Genomic DNA, 15,503 nt, shown 5'->3' on the forward strand with positions numbered 1-15,503 from the left:
CTTTTTCCTAGCACCTACCTAGGAGGGTGCTACAACAGCAGGGGTCAGATACTTTTACAGTATATATTACATTTTTGTTGTCGGGTTCCTGTAATAAGTTGAGGGCCACATAACTGGGGGCAAAGGCAGAAGTATGTCCTGTGCCAGGGGCGTAACTACAGGGGTTGCAGGGGTTGTAATCGCAACCAGGCCCCATGCTCAAGGGGGCCCATGTGGCTCCCCTGTACACCTGAATAGGAGCGGCGGCGGGGGCAGCATGTAGAGAAATCACTGTCCTCCTTTTTCCTTCTGTAGCTGCAGGAGGAAAATGGAGGAGATTGGATCCTCTGTATGCTGCCCCCGCCACTCCTCCTATCCAGTTCACTTGTGTTCTGCTGTCTCTGGGCCACTGTGTGCTCCCCTGGTCCCCCCCCCACTGTGCTCCCCCCACTCTCCTGCCAGCTGCTGCAGGGGATGTGTCACAATAGAGAACCAGGAAGGGGTCGGTAAATATGTAATTTACCAGCTCCTTCCTTTTCTGAATGGACAGAGTCATAGTCAGTGACATTGTAAAAATAAAATAAAATTATAAAAAATAATACAATTAAAATACCAAAAAATAAAAACTCCTGACACCAGTGGGTGAACTTCCAGGATTGCAAAGGTCACACTTGCGACAGGGCCTGGGCATTCCACCACCGTGGGGAGGCCCCAAGATGGCAGGAAGGGGACCCACTGCAGAACTTGTGAAAGGGTCCCGCTGCGGGACCATAATAAAGGGCCCCGCAACGAGAGTAAAGGGCCCCAGGGCGCCAGGGGTCCAGAGGGCCCTTCATGGTTTCTTGCACCGGGGCCCTGAAGGTTCTAGTTACGCCTCTGTCCTGTGCCTACATACCTTGTGCTGGAGGTTGCCCCCTTTTCTTATCTCAGTTGGTAGGTATTTGGTAGCGTACGGAACACAGCGTGGGCAGATCATTAAGTGTATGGATGACATTCCAGATCTTCTGGCAGGTAAACAATCCCTATACATGTGTCTTTTGATTTAGCTTTTTTAGGTGAAGCCTCTCATTCTTTCTAATGACCGTACCTTGCTGTCAGACACAGATCATTTTAGGGAGGTGGATTCTTCTAGATGTAGCTTGGGGCCAAAACACCTTTTTGGAAAGGAATTCTTGAGAAAAGACTCATCGCTTTCCTCAGGTGGAGCAATAAACACATCTCAACCAAACCAAAAGAAAAAGAGAGCCTAGATGATTAGCCTTTACTAATCCTCCTCCTCCTAGATGGGGGGGCAGATAAAGTCCCATGCGTCCAGGTGAGAGCCATAGAACAAACCTGTGTTCTGGGCGATAAAGCTGTTTGCCGGAGCCCAACCTGTGCAAACAAGGATTCCATAGCAAGATCTAAGAGTTCCGGGGCCATAAAACTGCACTAATCTGCCAATAAACATAAAGACAGAGACAAATACCACTCATTACAGATGTAGACAATGTTCTGCTGGGCCATATAATGAGAGATTTACTGTAAATGGCAAGAGATGCCTTAAACCCTGCCAATGAAATTCACTTTTTGCCTCCTTTTAGTCAGTTAAATATAAAATTGAAAGGGTTTTGGTATATATATTTTCAATAAGTGCAAAAAAGTATCTACTGATCATGTCAAAAATTCAGAGCTGTCATGTAAACTCAAGTTTTAGCTCAAAGTTTGTCAGTTTGTAAATAGCCATCCTAGTTTTATCTTTGAGTACAGAACATTTCATCTCTATGTTGTGGAGATGGGAAAGGGGGTAGGTAAGTTTACCAAAAGACATCGGGCAGGGCTGACACCACTCACTGTGGGTGATGGCAACCCAGAACAGGACTTAGAATGATAGTTTTTAATTTTAAAAAATAACAAACATGTTTTACTTACCTGCTCTGTGCAGTGTTTTTGCACACAGCAGCCCCGATCCTCCTCTTCTTGGGTTCCTCACTAGCACTCCTGACTCCTTCCTCCTGCCGAGTGCCCAGAGAGCAAGCAGCTTGCAATGGGGGCACCCAAGCAAGCTCGCTCCCAAGCCATGGCTTTGCTTGTCCATTCACACACAGAGTCGTGGCTCGGCCTCGATCCCTCTCTCTCCTCATTGGCTCACTGGCTGTGATTGACAGCTCCATCTGCTCTCAGCCAATGAGGAGAGAGAGTCCCTGGAGAGCCAAGGCTCTCGTGCATATCACTGGATGACGATGCACATTGGGCGTTTAGTGCCAGTACATGAAGCTGTGGCATTTAGGTGCAGGTGGAATTTATAGGAACACCAGCTGGACAGGGCTGGTTAGTGCAGCAATTGGTTTAGTGCAGTATTATATGTCCAGGACAAATGCCCGGATTCAAGAAGTCAGCTGGAACCTCATGCACTGGGACTAAACACCTAAAGGGAACCTATTATAAGCCCAGCATGACAAAGCAACAAGTCCACTTAACTCTTCCTCTTCCCTAAAGCACATACTCACATTTTGCCCCTCATTGGTCTGTCCAACATCCATGCGTCAGCAGAGGTGGAAAGTAAAGTGAGTGGTTTGCTTCCAGCCATGGGACAGTGAAGGGCAGGTGAATAGGTGCTGTTGGGGGGTAGGGCATTAGGTGCTCATGTTGCATGCGTAAAGCACATGGTCACTTTAAAGGGGCACTCCACCCAAATATTAGTATTCTGGTTATAGGTGGGGTTTGGTGGGCAATGCTGACTTCTAATATCTCCACAATCCACAAAATGGAAATATTTATTTTGCATGCACTAACCTTCTAAGGACACATTTATGATTGCCTGTGTTGCCTTATGAAAAAAATGTCATGTATAAATCTCATGCTTTACCATGTGACTTATTCACAAAATATTAGGACTAGTGGAGTTTTCACTTCTGATTGCTCATTAGCAAATCAATTGAAAATAATGGCTAAAGACCTGTTAACAAACGAAAATAATGGTTAAAGCTAATTTGTGCTTTCATGGAAGAGCTAGAATTTACATCTGCCCAGAGTTCAGCTTCAAAAATGACCTTGCCTAATCAGCCATCAAAAACTGGCTCATGAGCATGGATGGTACAGGGGGCAGCTGCCCCAGGTACTGCAAAGTTAAAGTGGTTCTAAAGGCTCAAGGTTTTTTACTTTAATGCATTCTAGGCATTAAGGTAAGAAAAAACCTTCTGGCTGCTGCTCTCCCCAGCCCCCCCCCCCCATACTTATCTCGATCCAGCGATGTGCATGAGAGCAGCAGCCCTCCCGGGTCTCTCTCTCCTCATTGGCTCACATAGCAGCAGGAGCCATTAGGAGCGAGTCGAGTGCCCCCATAGCACTGTGGAGGAGGCTTGTGGAGGAACCAGGACCTCCAGTGGGGGGACCAAAAATAAAAAGGGAGTAGTGGTTCTGCTCTGTGCAAAACCACTGCACAGAGCACATAAGTATAACATGTTTGTTATGTTTTTTTTTTTTTTTAACTCTTTCAGTGATAGAAAAAAAAAAACACTTGAGGGATTGATGAATGTTTCTTTACATGTGAATCTTCCAAAATCCATATTATTGAGAGCAAGGCGGGGATGGGAAATTTGTATAGATACTCTGTGCTAAAAGGGGTTCCTTTCTCATTTCAGAAAATTGGGAGGTATGCATTGGAGACTAGGCAAAAATAATCACTTCTCAGGGATTTACTCATCAAATGATTTGTTCCCACAAAGTTCCTTTGCTGGAGTATGCACTCTTAGGCTCAACTAATAATCACATCCATACTCATGAGCTTCTGAGTGCTACCGCAATTAATGTTCTCCACCATATGTCCCTCAGAGGAACGATAGTTCTAATACAAAACTGAGATCCCGAAGATACACTACTGCCAATACAATCTGCAAGAGAGGCAGATTCTCCTCTGAATGTCATGAACAGTACACTATGCTCATTTAGAAGCATCACACAGCATAGCTGGTCTGCAATTAACATCTTGGAAGATCTTACAACTGAGCTCCAGGCAAACAGCTAAATACACAGATGAAATATATTTAAGGAGCTGCCAAAGAATTTTCTGTCTGTCCAGTCCTGAGACTGACACAACCCTGCCAGAAAGCACATTCAGTTTGGTCTCTGCTGCAGTTTTAACACCCACCAATAAAAACGAGTACCGTCTCCTGGTTCCACACAAAAGATTATTTAAGGTACTTAGTGTAGAGTACTACCATGGTGCTATTTAGTCTAGGGTACTCCTACGGTGTACTTAGTGTAGAGTACTACTATTGTGCTACTTAGGATAGAGTACTATGATGGTGCTCCTCAGTGTTGGGTATTACTATGGTGTACGTAGTCGTGTTGGGTACTACTATGGTGTACTTAGTGCAGGATACTACTATGCGGTAATTAGTGTAAGGTACTACTATGATGTACTTAGTGTACGGTATTATTATAGTGTATTTAGTGTATGGTGTTACCATGGTGTACTTAGTGTAGGGAACTACTATGGTGCTACTTGGTGTAAGGTACTACTATGGTGTACTTAGTGTAGGGTACTACTATGGTGTACTTAGTGTAGGGTACTACTATGATGTACTTAGAGTAGGGTATTACTATTGCGTACTTACTGTAGTGTAGGCTACTACCATGGTAGACCTCAAGCACTAAGGTTGTCTGTTGAGTCCATAACTTGGGTAATTATGGTGTCTGCTGTAATTAGACAATACAGATAGGTCACCTCCCTAAATCCAAACTATCTCTGGACAGAGAAGGAACAGCAGTAGACTTGCAATCCCACCTATCTGTTTACACTGTATTAGAGCCTGTTTTGACTGGCTTTTGTTCATCGTGACAAGGAAGTTTGGCATTCCCATGCAGATCTATGGATATTCAAAACCCCCCCTGTAATGGTATCCTGCGCTGGGACACCATTTTGGAAAGAAACCATTTTGGTTTCCGGCTCTGCAGTTTGAAAGACACTCATCCACCCAGCCCCCACCTTACTCTAATTAACATTAGTATGCAGAGCTTCAAAGCAAACCTTATATCAGCAGATGTCCACTAAGGCTCAGCAGGTGTCCACTAAGGCTGACCAGGCTGGGTTGTAAATTCCTCAGCCAAAGGGTTAATTAGAAATTTAACACATACATCTAACAAATCCATACCCAATTTATAAATGCAGATAGGAACATGACACATTAACAAAAAGTATATATTTGAATGCCAAATAAAATACTGAACGAAACGAGACCATGCATGATCCCCCTATCACACATGGGATAGAAAAGAGCGATAAGATATTCCCTGTATGATAAAAATATTTATGTTTGGTATCGTTTGAAGGCAAATGACATGCTGAGCTATAAACTAGCCGTTTAAAGAATGTAACCCTTATATATTTCGAGATATTAAGAGTGGTATGACTCTGTCCCCAAAGGTACATTTGATATGGTCGTAAACTACAGGACAGCCCTTTGCCACTTTGGTGTAATTGGTCAGGGGTGTCCATCACCGCCCCTTTGATCTTAGAGAAAAGCTTGCTCAAACTTTGCTTTGTGAGTTCTCATTTAAACATCAAAGAAGTAACATCGAAGAAGGAACATCTCTATATCACTTGGAGGACCAATCACACATGCTTAGCTTTTGAAACTCTGATAATACACGGACGTGGACTGCAAGTATTTCATTTCTAATTCTTTATCTGATTTTCTACATTGCTGAATTGTGTCTCTATTTCTTTGTAACCCATTTTTCTGTAAATATTTTTATTTGCACCAATTTAAATCTTTTTATAATTAAACCTTATTTTGAAAAGTGTTCATTTTGTCTCTAAGCTCTTAACGCAAGTTAACCCAAGAACCTGTCTCTTGAAGAGCGCTACTGTATAGAATAAATCCTCTGAACATTCCTCTCTGCGGTGACAGTGTGTGTTACAGACGATTATTCTAAAGTCATAATTGGTATTTCTAAAATTACGAGCGTCCGCTGGGCTCAAACAAAGTGGTGGTGGCAGAGAAAGGTTTAATTGTTTAATTAGCCCGTTGACAATCGCTCTCAGCCTGCGGGCATCTAGATTGTGGTGAGCAGCTGAGAGTGGCGTTGTTACGCAAGTGACGGCAGGGTGTGAGATTGCCTGGTCCTTGGTCACAAGTTGGATGAGAAGGCTAGGGGTCTGATACCCGCCACCGTCACACCCCCTAAAGCAGTTCATTCTCAGCTCAGAAGGAAGTCAACAGCAGGTCTAAAGCACCTATTAATACATTTTGAGGGCCCATTTATAGCTTTGTGTTGTGGGGATGCTTGTGTTACCGTAATGCATTCAATGCACGTTAAATGCCTTGTGTTGTGGTGGCATTCATTTTGAATGGCACATTAACACACTAAGACAAATCACATTGGTTACAACGTGCTGCTACATATGCCATAGTGTGTTGTGTTGGAAGTTTTCTGACTTCAATTTTAGGGACATTTTGGTGCGTTGGCAGCCCATTTCTTTCAATGCAACGCATATTAACACACTACAAAAATGGAAGTGGGTCCTAAAGGATCTTGGAAGCAAGCATCTCAAACTGATGCCATCGACACATGTTCAAGGTCCATTGACACAAGCTGTATGATCACTGTCAGCAAATGATTGGTCCTTACTGCTGCCCTTCTTCTTCTTCTTTTTTCCAGGAAAGGGGTTAAAAAAGCAAGTCAAATGAAGGTTCTTACACAAGTTGAAAGTTAAAAAGTTTTTGAGGCTGGATGCACCTTTGGCTTGCTGCATTTCAATTGGAATCAACTGATGCATCAAAATGCATCTCAATGCATTCATTAAGAGGAACGTCAATGTGCCTTATGATGCACACTGGCGCACCATAACACATTATTGGCATGTTTACTCTCGTAGTTGGAGGGGCATTTTTATTGCCCCCTCAATGGCTCCCACTTAAGCTTCAAAGGTGACAGTTGGGTGTGTATACTGTATATACCACCGCCACCATGCTTTCCTGTCAGTCCTACTGCCTGCTCAATGCGACCCACTCAAGAAAATGGAGCCATGCTGCAATTGCAGCAATTGCAATTGTGTGATTGCAGTGAGGTCATGAGGCATTTAGGGGGTCAGCAGTAGCCTGCCAAACACCTTTAAAAAGCGTTTTGAGCGCAAAAATCCTTTCACATGTTCAGCAGTGTGTAAACGAACCCTTAAACTTACTATACATATACATCAACGCGTGTTGATGTGCCTTATGACACACATTGACATCCAATACAATGGATTGCAATGCACTTTCAAAACGGACATCAACATGCCATGACGTGTTTTGCAACTCTTCCACTGATTTCAATAGAAAATGTATCAGGAGAATGAAAAAGCAAACAAACACCCCATACCAGTGATGGCGAGCCTTGGCACCCCATATGTTTTGGAACTACATTTCCCATGGTGGTCAACTATACTGAAAAGTGCATGAGCATCATGGGAAATGTAGTTCCAAATGATCTGGAGTGCCAAGTTTAGCCATCACTGCCGTATACCCTGCCCACTCTCCTAATCACCCTTTGTAGGTAATGAGCTATCAGTGCCCATGCAGCTGATGCAGTGGTTCCAGGACTTGCAATCCCAGCTCTTCTCTTCTTTCTGCAGGACTTCTTGGACAGATCAGATCGATTCTCTGTGCCTGTGCTGACAAGTCAGAATCACTTGGATCCATCCCAGAAGCTCTGCTGTAAGAAGGGGGAGAAGAGTGGGGATTCCAAATCCCAGCACTGATACACCAGCTGCATGGACACTGACAGCTCATCACCCACGGGAGGTAAGTACAGAGGGATCCGGGAGGTGAAGAGGGTATAGGGCAGTGATGGCGAACCTTGGCACCCCAGATGTTTTGAAACTATATTTCCCATGATGCTCAACTACACTGCGGAGTGCATGAGCATCATGAGAAATGTAGTTCCAAAACATCTGGGGTGCCAAGGTTCGCCATCAGTGGTATAGGGTGTTTGTTAAAGCGGAGTTCCACCCAAAAGTGGAACTTCCGCTTTAGGTGGTCCTAACCCCCTGACATGCCACATTTGGCATGTCATTTTTTTGGGGGGGGAGCGGGTACCTAGTTTTGACAGGTACCCGCTCCCACTTCCGCTCGGAGCGCCGCGGCGCCCTGAGCGGAAGTTCTCCTCTCCCCCTCCCTCCCTGCAATCTTCTGGGACAGGTCAGAGGTCCCAGAAGATTGCCGGCCAATCACAGCGTGCAGCGCGACTCGCGCATGCGCAGTGGGTACCCGGCTGTGAAGCCGCAAACTGTCACAGCCGGGTGCCCACAGCAGTGATGCCGGCGCCGAGGGAGAGGATCGAAGCTTCGGGCGGCCGCATCGCTGGACCGTTGGACAGGTGAGTGAAATGGCTGGAACTCCGCTTTAACTTTTCCATCTTCTCTGTAAAGGTGAACTTACACTTTAATTAATTACTCATTTCTGCAAACTAATGTTTTTTTGTTTTTTGTTATCTGTATGGAGTTTTTTTAAGGTCAATCCACCCACAACATATATTTCTTATTTGGTGGATGCTCGAGAGTTAAACAACTTAACAGTTTCTCATATGTCTGGGGAAAAACATGGCTAAAGCTCCGCGGGCAAGTTTCAGTTACTCAATCCAGGCTACTAAAATTCCTACAATCACTAAACATAGTGATTGATCACCAGATGGGAAAAATGGCTCCTTTTAATTAAGCTACATAAGTAGCAGTTTATCTTACATGACTGCACAATGCTTCAGTTGTGTCCTATTGATCACGACTAGATGCTACTACATGGCATTTGTTCAACTCATACAATAGGGTCCATTTATTCCTTCTGATTAGAGATCAATATTTTTTCCTAGTAATTTATGTCCAGCAATTTTAGAAGAACAACTGAGCCACTAAAAATTGCTGATGTAGCTCTAAACCACGCCAGTGAGATCTGAGTGCCAAGTTCCTGGGTCTGCACTCCTGCTGTGCCCATTAGGAGGTGCTACCACCATCCCTGCTACAGAAAATGTAAAAATAGCTGATGCAGCTCTAACCCACGCCAGTGAGATCTGAGTGCCAAGTTCCTGGGTCTGCACTCCTGCTGTGCCCATTAGAAGGTGCTACCACCATCCCTGCTACAGAAAATGTAAAAGGAAGAGCTGAGACATTGCAAAGGTTGGCTGAGAACACCCAAACCTCCAAGGTAGGTAGGGACAGAGTCTACAAATGTGGCAGGGAGATCTCACTGTTGGATATGCAAGACATATAAAGAACCAAGGGCTGACTTACTATCATTCTCCACCCTAATATCACTTTTGAGTGGACTGATCTTTAACGTCTACAGACTATAACATTGTTCCTAATAGACTCTTGGATAACCACTTTAACATCTGTATTCTGTAATCCAGCAAGAAGGAGACAATGAAACTTTGGAATCCTGAACAACATAACATTGATACTTGACATTCCAGAACCATGGGGCGCCAACACTGCATGCCAGCCAACTGACACTTAAGGCCCATACACACGATAAGAAAATCTGAAGGGAAATTTCGTCCGACGACCGATCTGCCGATTTTCGGATTGTTAGTATGGTGCTTCCAACAGCCAACTCCGACTTTTCGGCTGACAAAATCCTGATGTGCAGGCTATAAAATTTTTGTTGTCCGTAATACAACGTCCGATTTTCGTCTCATTAGTACAGATTTCGACGGAAAAAAAGTCTTAAGAGCAAGACTAGGCATGCTCAGAGACGAAAGAACACATACAAAGCAATCCAACACATGATATCACTTCTGAAGTAGTATTCTGTCGTACGGGAAAATTCGTATGAAAAAAACCTCTTCACTTTCCACATCAGACTAGCATGCCACAAAAAACGGACGACAGATCTTTCAATAATCTGATTGTGTGTACGGGGCTTTAGTGTCCAGCAGCGCAATGATGCAATGGCGCTTGCCATTCTAGAACAACTGTGTACTAATACTAGGAGTCTCCAAAATGCTGCATAGAAGGTGATAGAAGGGTTGCATTGAGAAAAATAAACAAATTTGGCATTTGTTGTTTGTAAGAAAAAAACACCATAAAAAAAATAAAAATGAAAAAAAATAATAATAATAATAATCATGGCACAGTCCGCACATATTTTCCAGCATGCTGGGCAATTTCTGTCATTCAAACCTATGATTCACAGACAAAAACAGCAATTGTAAATTGAACCAAATAAAATGGCAAGTCAGGTGTAAAACCTAAGATACTGGTTGTTGGTTCTGAACTTTTACCCTAAAAGGTGGAAGGTCACCTGCCCAAGATACACAGTTTTCAACATTTGAAAATTAAAGTGTCTGTCTACGCAAAAGTGATATTTTTGCCAAATAGTAAAACCCCTAACAGTTCCTCACATGTCTCTGAGACTAATGGTTAAATCTCTGCGGTTGAGTTCCTCAGTCTGAACACCTGCCACAACCATTACTAGGGGTTTCACTCTGCATGTTGAACATTTTATATTATTATATCATTTAGAATGAACAGGAGATGTGAGAGCCCCCAAATTTGGACAGGAATGATCAAAAATGCCACAGCTAGAAACCATGGTTGGTTGATCTTGCCATTGGGAACCCTGATAAGATAGATAGATCAAAGAGAAGGTCCACACCAGCCACTACCCATTAAAAATATCACTTTTGAGTGGACAGACTATTTTAGATGTAGCACCCCTCTGACACCCCAAAGGCAGGATAGCACCTCCAGAGGTAGGGGTGGGCTAGCATTTCACTCCAGGTCTGATTTTTGGGAACACTCTGAGGCCAAGTTGGCATACTTGAGAAAGTCACGCATGAGACCAGAGATGTATAGTAACGAAGTAGAACTACTTAAGTACTGTACTTAAGTACCGAAATGCGGTATCTGTACTTTCCTAGAGTATAATTTTTTTCTCCTACTTCTACTTTTACTTCACTACATTTTTTCGATGATTTCGATACTTCTACTCAAGTATTTTTTTTTTTGTGCTGCATAGTTACTCGTTACTTTTAAAAAAATTACCACTGCCAGAACAGTAGATGGCAGGTTGCATAAAGCTCAAAAAAATGTGTATAATGTCATTTGTAAATCAGCGCATAAGAAAATAAAGGCTGTGTATAATAAAAGCTGCTATACCAAATCTTTCCAATAAAAAGAAAATATGAAACAAAAAAATAAATGGTGCTACAGCGCTTAAAGTGCATCAAGAAACTACTAACAAACACAGGTTAATCATTTGAATAAATCATTTGAAATAATAAAAAACAATATGATGTTCAAACTTTTGACTTCTTTCTTTAATAACTACATAACACAGTACTTGTACTTCTACTTTCAGTACTTGAGTAGAAATTTTTTTCAAAACTACTGGTACTTTTTACTTTTAGTACTTAAGTAGCAAAATTTTTTGAAAAAACCACTTGCAATACTTAAGTAAAAAAAATGTTGAATACTTTAGTACTTCTACTTAAGTAACTTTTTCTGCGAGCACTTCCACTTCTACTTAAGTAACTTTTTGATCGAGCACTTGTACTTTTACTCAAGTAGAAATTTTGAGTACTTTATACAAGTCTGCATGAGACCTTCCCTTAGAGTGCTTATACAGAATTAACTTGTTGAACTTTGACAGCCAAGGAACTTTCAAGAGACAAATCCGGGCACCATTCAGGGCACCATAACACATAGCCTGCAGCTGCTAAGATCTTATAAAAATAAGACCAATTCCAGGTATACTTTTCTGCTGAGCTAGCTTATGATAGCATGCCATGTCTAAGGTTGTCTCAGAAGACTGCAGATCATAATGCTTTCCATGACATGGTTTATTAAACTTGAAATACTTAAAGGAATGACATTTTCTATGACAAATTTGTATAGTTGTCCAGGACACCATGGCCAAATTCAAAGAGACCATGGATTACCCACTTTCTACAAGTTGATTACAATCGCCAACAAAAAGACCCATCAATGTCTAACCCACCTTGAACTGGTGGAACCCTGGTTTCCCTAAAACCTCCAAAGGGCTCAACCACTTCCATTCCCTCCCCCTCATACCCTTCATTCCAGAACACTCAAACCTTTCCCGTTTCCTGCTCTGTCTTCACCTCTCCTATCTCCTTAACCTTGGTGATGTTTTGGCTAATAGGATAGCTTTCAATGTATCACATACCAATATTGTACTGCGCTGTAACACCTGTATTGCTTCCCCCCATGGATAGTTTAAGTCATCTACATTATATTACCAAAAGTATTGGGACGCCTGCCTTTACACGCACATGAAGAGTTGAAGCTGTTATAGCTGCAAAGGGTGGGCCAACTCAATATTGAACCCTACAGACTAAGACTGGGATGTCATTAAAGTTTATGTGCTTGTAGGCATCCCAATACTTTTGGTAATATAGTGTATGTTCACGTTCTGTACTTTATAAGGGTCCTTCCAGACGGCTGTTCTCTATTCCAACCAGTAGGGAATCCGTGAACAAATCCCCTGCTGAATCGGAGCGCAACAGAACTAATATCACTTTTGTGGTATCCGTGTCCATTAAGTTTTTTATCCTTCAGCTTGTCACTGAATGGACCCATGCTATGTCTATGGACAGGCGGTATGAAAAAAAAAAAAAACAGAATGGAAGAGGTTGAACATCTTTTAAAATTTTGGACCTAGACAGACTCGGAGGTAATCAAATACCCGCCCATAGACAAATGGTGGCCATGCACGCTTCCATTTTTTTTTTCTGATTGAAGTGCACTTTGTTTAAAATATGTGATTAAAAAGCCATAACATTTGAATTAGACAAATTTTTAATCAGATTCAATCACATTGATTCAATCAGATTATGAGATTACATGTGGAAGAGATGCCATTCAAAAACGATTTATCAAAATGTAGTATATCGATCGAATGGGCTGATTGAATATTTTATTTTTGTTATATTTGTGAGAGATCAATCAGAAAAGAAACTGATCATTTATCGAAGCATGTATTACCCCCATAACATTGAGCTTCCAAGATCCGCATGAAAAACTGACAGACATCTGATCAGACCGCTCGTGTGAAAGAACCCTAAAACTCCTAAGGTGGTCATACACACTTCGATATATATATATATATATGTATTAATATATATATATATGATAGGCGTGCGCACATGGGTGTGCCGGATGTGCCTGGGCACACCCTAATCACCCCACTGGCATTAGCATTATCACTCTGTGTGCCAGCGGGGAGATGGGAAAGATCTCCCACTGAGCAGCTCTGCTTATAAGAGAGGTGGGGAAGCATTTCTCCTTCACTCTGAATCTGCAGACAAGGAGATAATGTGGCGGCGGGAATGCCGCAAGGAACAGTGTATGTGTGTAATATATATATATATATATATATATATATATATATATATACATATACATATACATACATATATATATATATATATATATATATATATACACATACATACATACATACATATACATACATACATATATATGTATATATATACACACATGCATACATATACATACATACATACATACATACATACATACATATATATATACATATATATATATATATATATATATACACATACATACATACACACATATATATATATATATATATATATATGTATATATATATATATATATATATATATATATATATATATATGTATATATATATATATATATATATATATACACAGTATACATGCATGTGTGTTTGAACTTTAGTGTGCACACCCCAATGCAATAGGCTGCGCACACCTATGATATATATATATATATATATATATATACATATGCACCACAGTTTACACATATATTTGCAAATGTGTTCAAGCAATATATATATATATATATATATATATATATATATATATATATGAAAAATGTATTTCCCAATCAATCCCTCCCGATAGGAATAATGGAAAGAGAATGTACAGCCATGTCTGTCAATATGACACATACAGCGAATTGGAAGATATGATCGTAAGTTATCGATCACACCTCTGTTTCCACCATACAATCTCATAATCTGATTGCTTGAAATCTAATCAAATTCATGACCAAAGCTTCATGGTGCTGCCGATCAATGCAAAAAGATTGATATTTTTCGGGCCCTGGACAATCAACCCAGTTTGATTGAATCTGATCTGAACTGAATTAAAATCGATCAGATTGGAAGTTATGCCTATTCATTTGTTTGCTAACTTGATCCTTTTGATCGAATCGCACGTTAAATGGGTAAGAAATTCCAAATTGTAATTTTTGAGGACATCATTACATATTCCACTATGCAATCTCATATTCTGATAGATTCACATCCAAACATATCTATGGTCAAAGCATCTTGGTGCTGCTGATCAATGGAAAACAGTCAATAATTTTCCGCCCTGGCCAATCGACTCAGTTTGATAGAATCTGATCAAAACTGAGCCTGAAATCAATCAGAAAGGAAGTTATGCCTATTCGATTGATTTTGATTGAATTGCACATTGATTGGATAAAAACATTGAAGTGTGTATGGCCACAATAACCTTCCTACTTAAAAATAATAAAAAATATTAAAAAATAAATATTAAACAGGGAGACTTGACTGCTCACCCTGCCCATCTCCTGACCCACAATGCGAACAATAAGGACCAATGATCCTTATATTGAAAACAACATCACTTTGTAAAACTTAACTGAAGATACTTTTTGTTCTTTAAAAAACAAAATAGAATAAAAGTAAAAAATATCACATTGTAACAAGTTACTTTTAAAAACATAAAAAACCAAATTTCCCCGGGACAAAGTCTCCACACTAGGGATGGAAGAGTGGGAATGTGTGCATCATCCGCAGACCAAGAATCCTGGCTCTAAGGTAAAGGGAAGACATACCTGTACAGTCATTAGTGAGTTGGGTTGTGAAGAGTTAGGTCCTCTGCAAAGTTTAGGAAAAGTTCTTCCCTGCTGTTCTCATTTGCCTCCTCCAGGCTGATGTGGGTCCTTCCCAGCCAGACTCCCAGCTGCTCCTTCCTCCTCCTCAGCACTTGATCTGATAGCAAGTGGAAAAGAGAGAAGAAAGGCGGCCAGGCAGCCAATTATGAAAGAGAAGGTGGATAGAGAAAAGCCCTGCAGCTAATCACTGACATTCAAATCTCCCTGAGCGCCCCTCCTTTCCCAGATACCTTCCCAGGGATGGCTGGAGTAGTGTGTGGCCCCCTCCTGCACTACTCTGTGCTCCTCTACCTGTGTGAATGGCATGCTCACTGAATACACAATCCAGAATTTTTAATGTTAATCCAGAATTTTTAATGTTGGCGTGTTCTTATAGTCCTTACCTTCCATGACTGCCTGCAGAGCATTGATGGGGTCTATCTCCGTGATGATGACACATGCACCAAAGGCTCTTAAAGCCTGAGGACAACCTTTTCCAAACACTGCGACCTTCCCTGAAACCACTGCAACCTTCCCTGCAATCATCACAACCTTCCCTGCAACCACTGCAACCTTCCCTGTAATCATCACAACCTTCCCTGCAACCACTGCGACCTTCCCT

The 15,503-nt window shown here is 41.5% G+C and overlaps 1 protein-coding gene across 1 annotated transcript in view; it reads right to left on the reverse strand.

Moving 5' to 3' along the window:
• The window catches only part of COL14A1 (collagen type XIV alpha 1 chain), a 278,477-nt gene extending 263,307 nt beyond the window's left edge, over nucleotides 1-15,170 (reverse strand). Inside the window, exons 1-2 of the mRNA XM_082259358.1 lie at nucleotides 15,133-15,170; nucleotides 14,843-14,999 (exon numbers count right to left, since the gene is read on the reverse strand). The gene's annotated coding sequence lies outside the window, so the exon portion shown is untranslated. The remainder of the gene's footprint in view (nucleotides 1-14,842; nucleotides 15,000-15,132) is intronic.
• Between the last annotated feature and the right edge of the window lie 333 nt (nucleotides 15,171-15,503).

The sequence above is a fragment of the Pelophylax lessonae genome (genome assembly GCF_965119305.1).
Source record: "Pelophylax lessonae genome assembly, chromosome: 5".
In the NCBI taxonomy this organism is placed as follows: domain Eukaryota; kingdom Metazoa; phylum Chordata; class Amphibia; order Anura; family Ranidae; genus Pelophylax; species Pelophylax lessonae.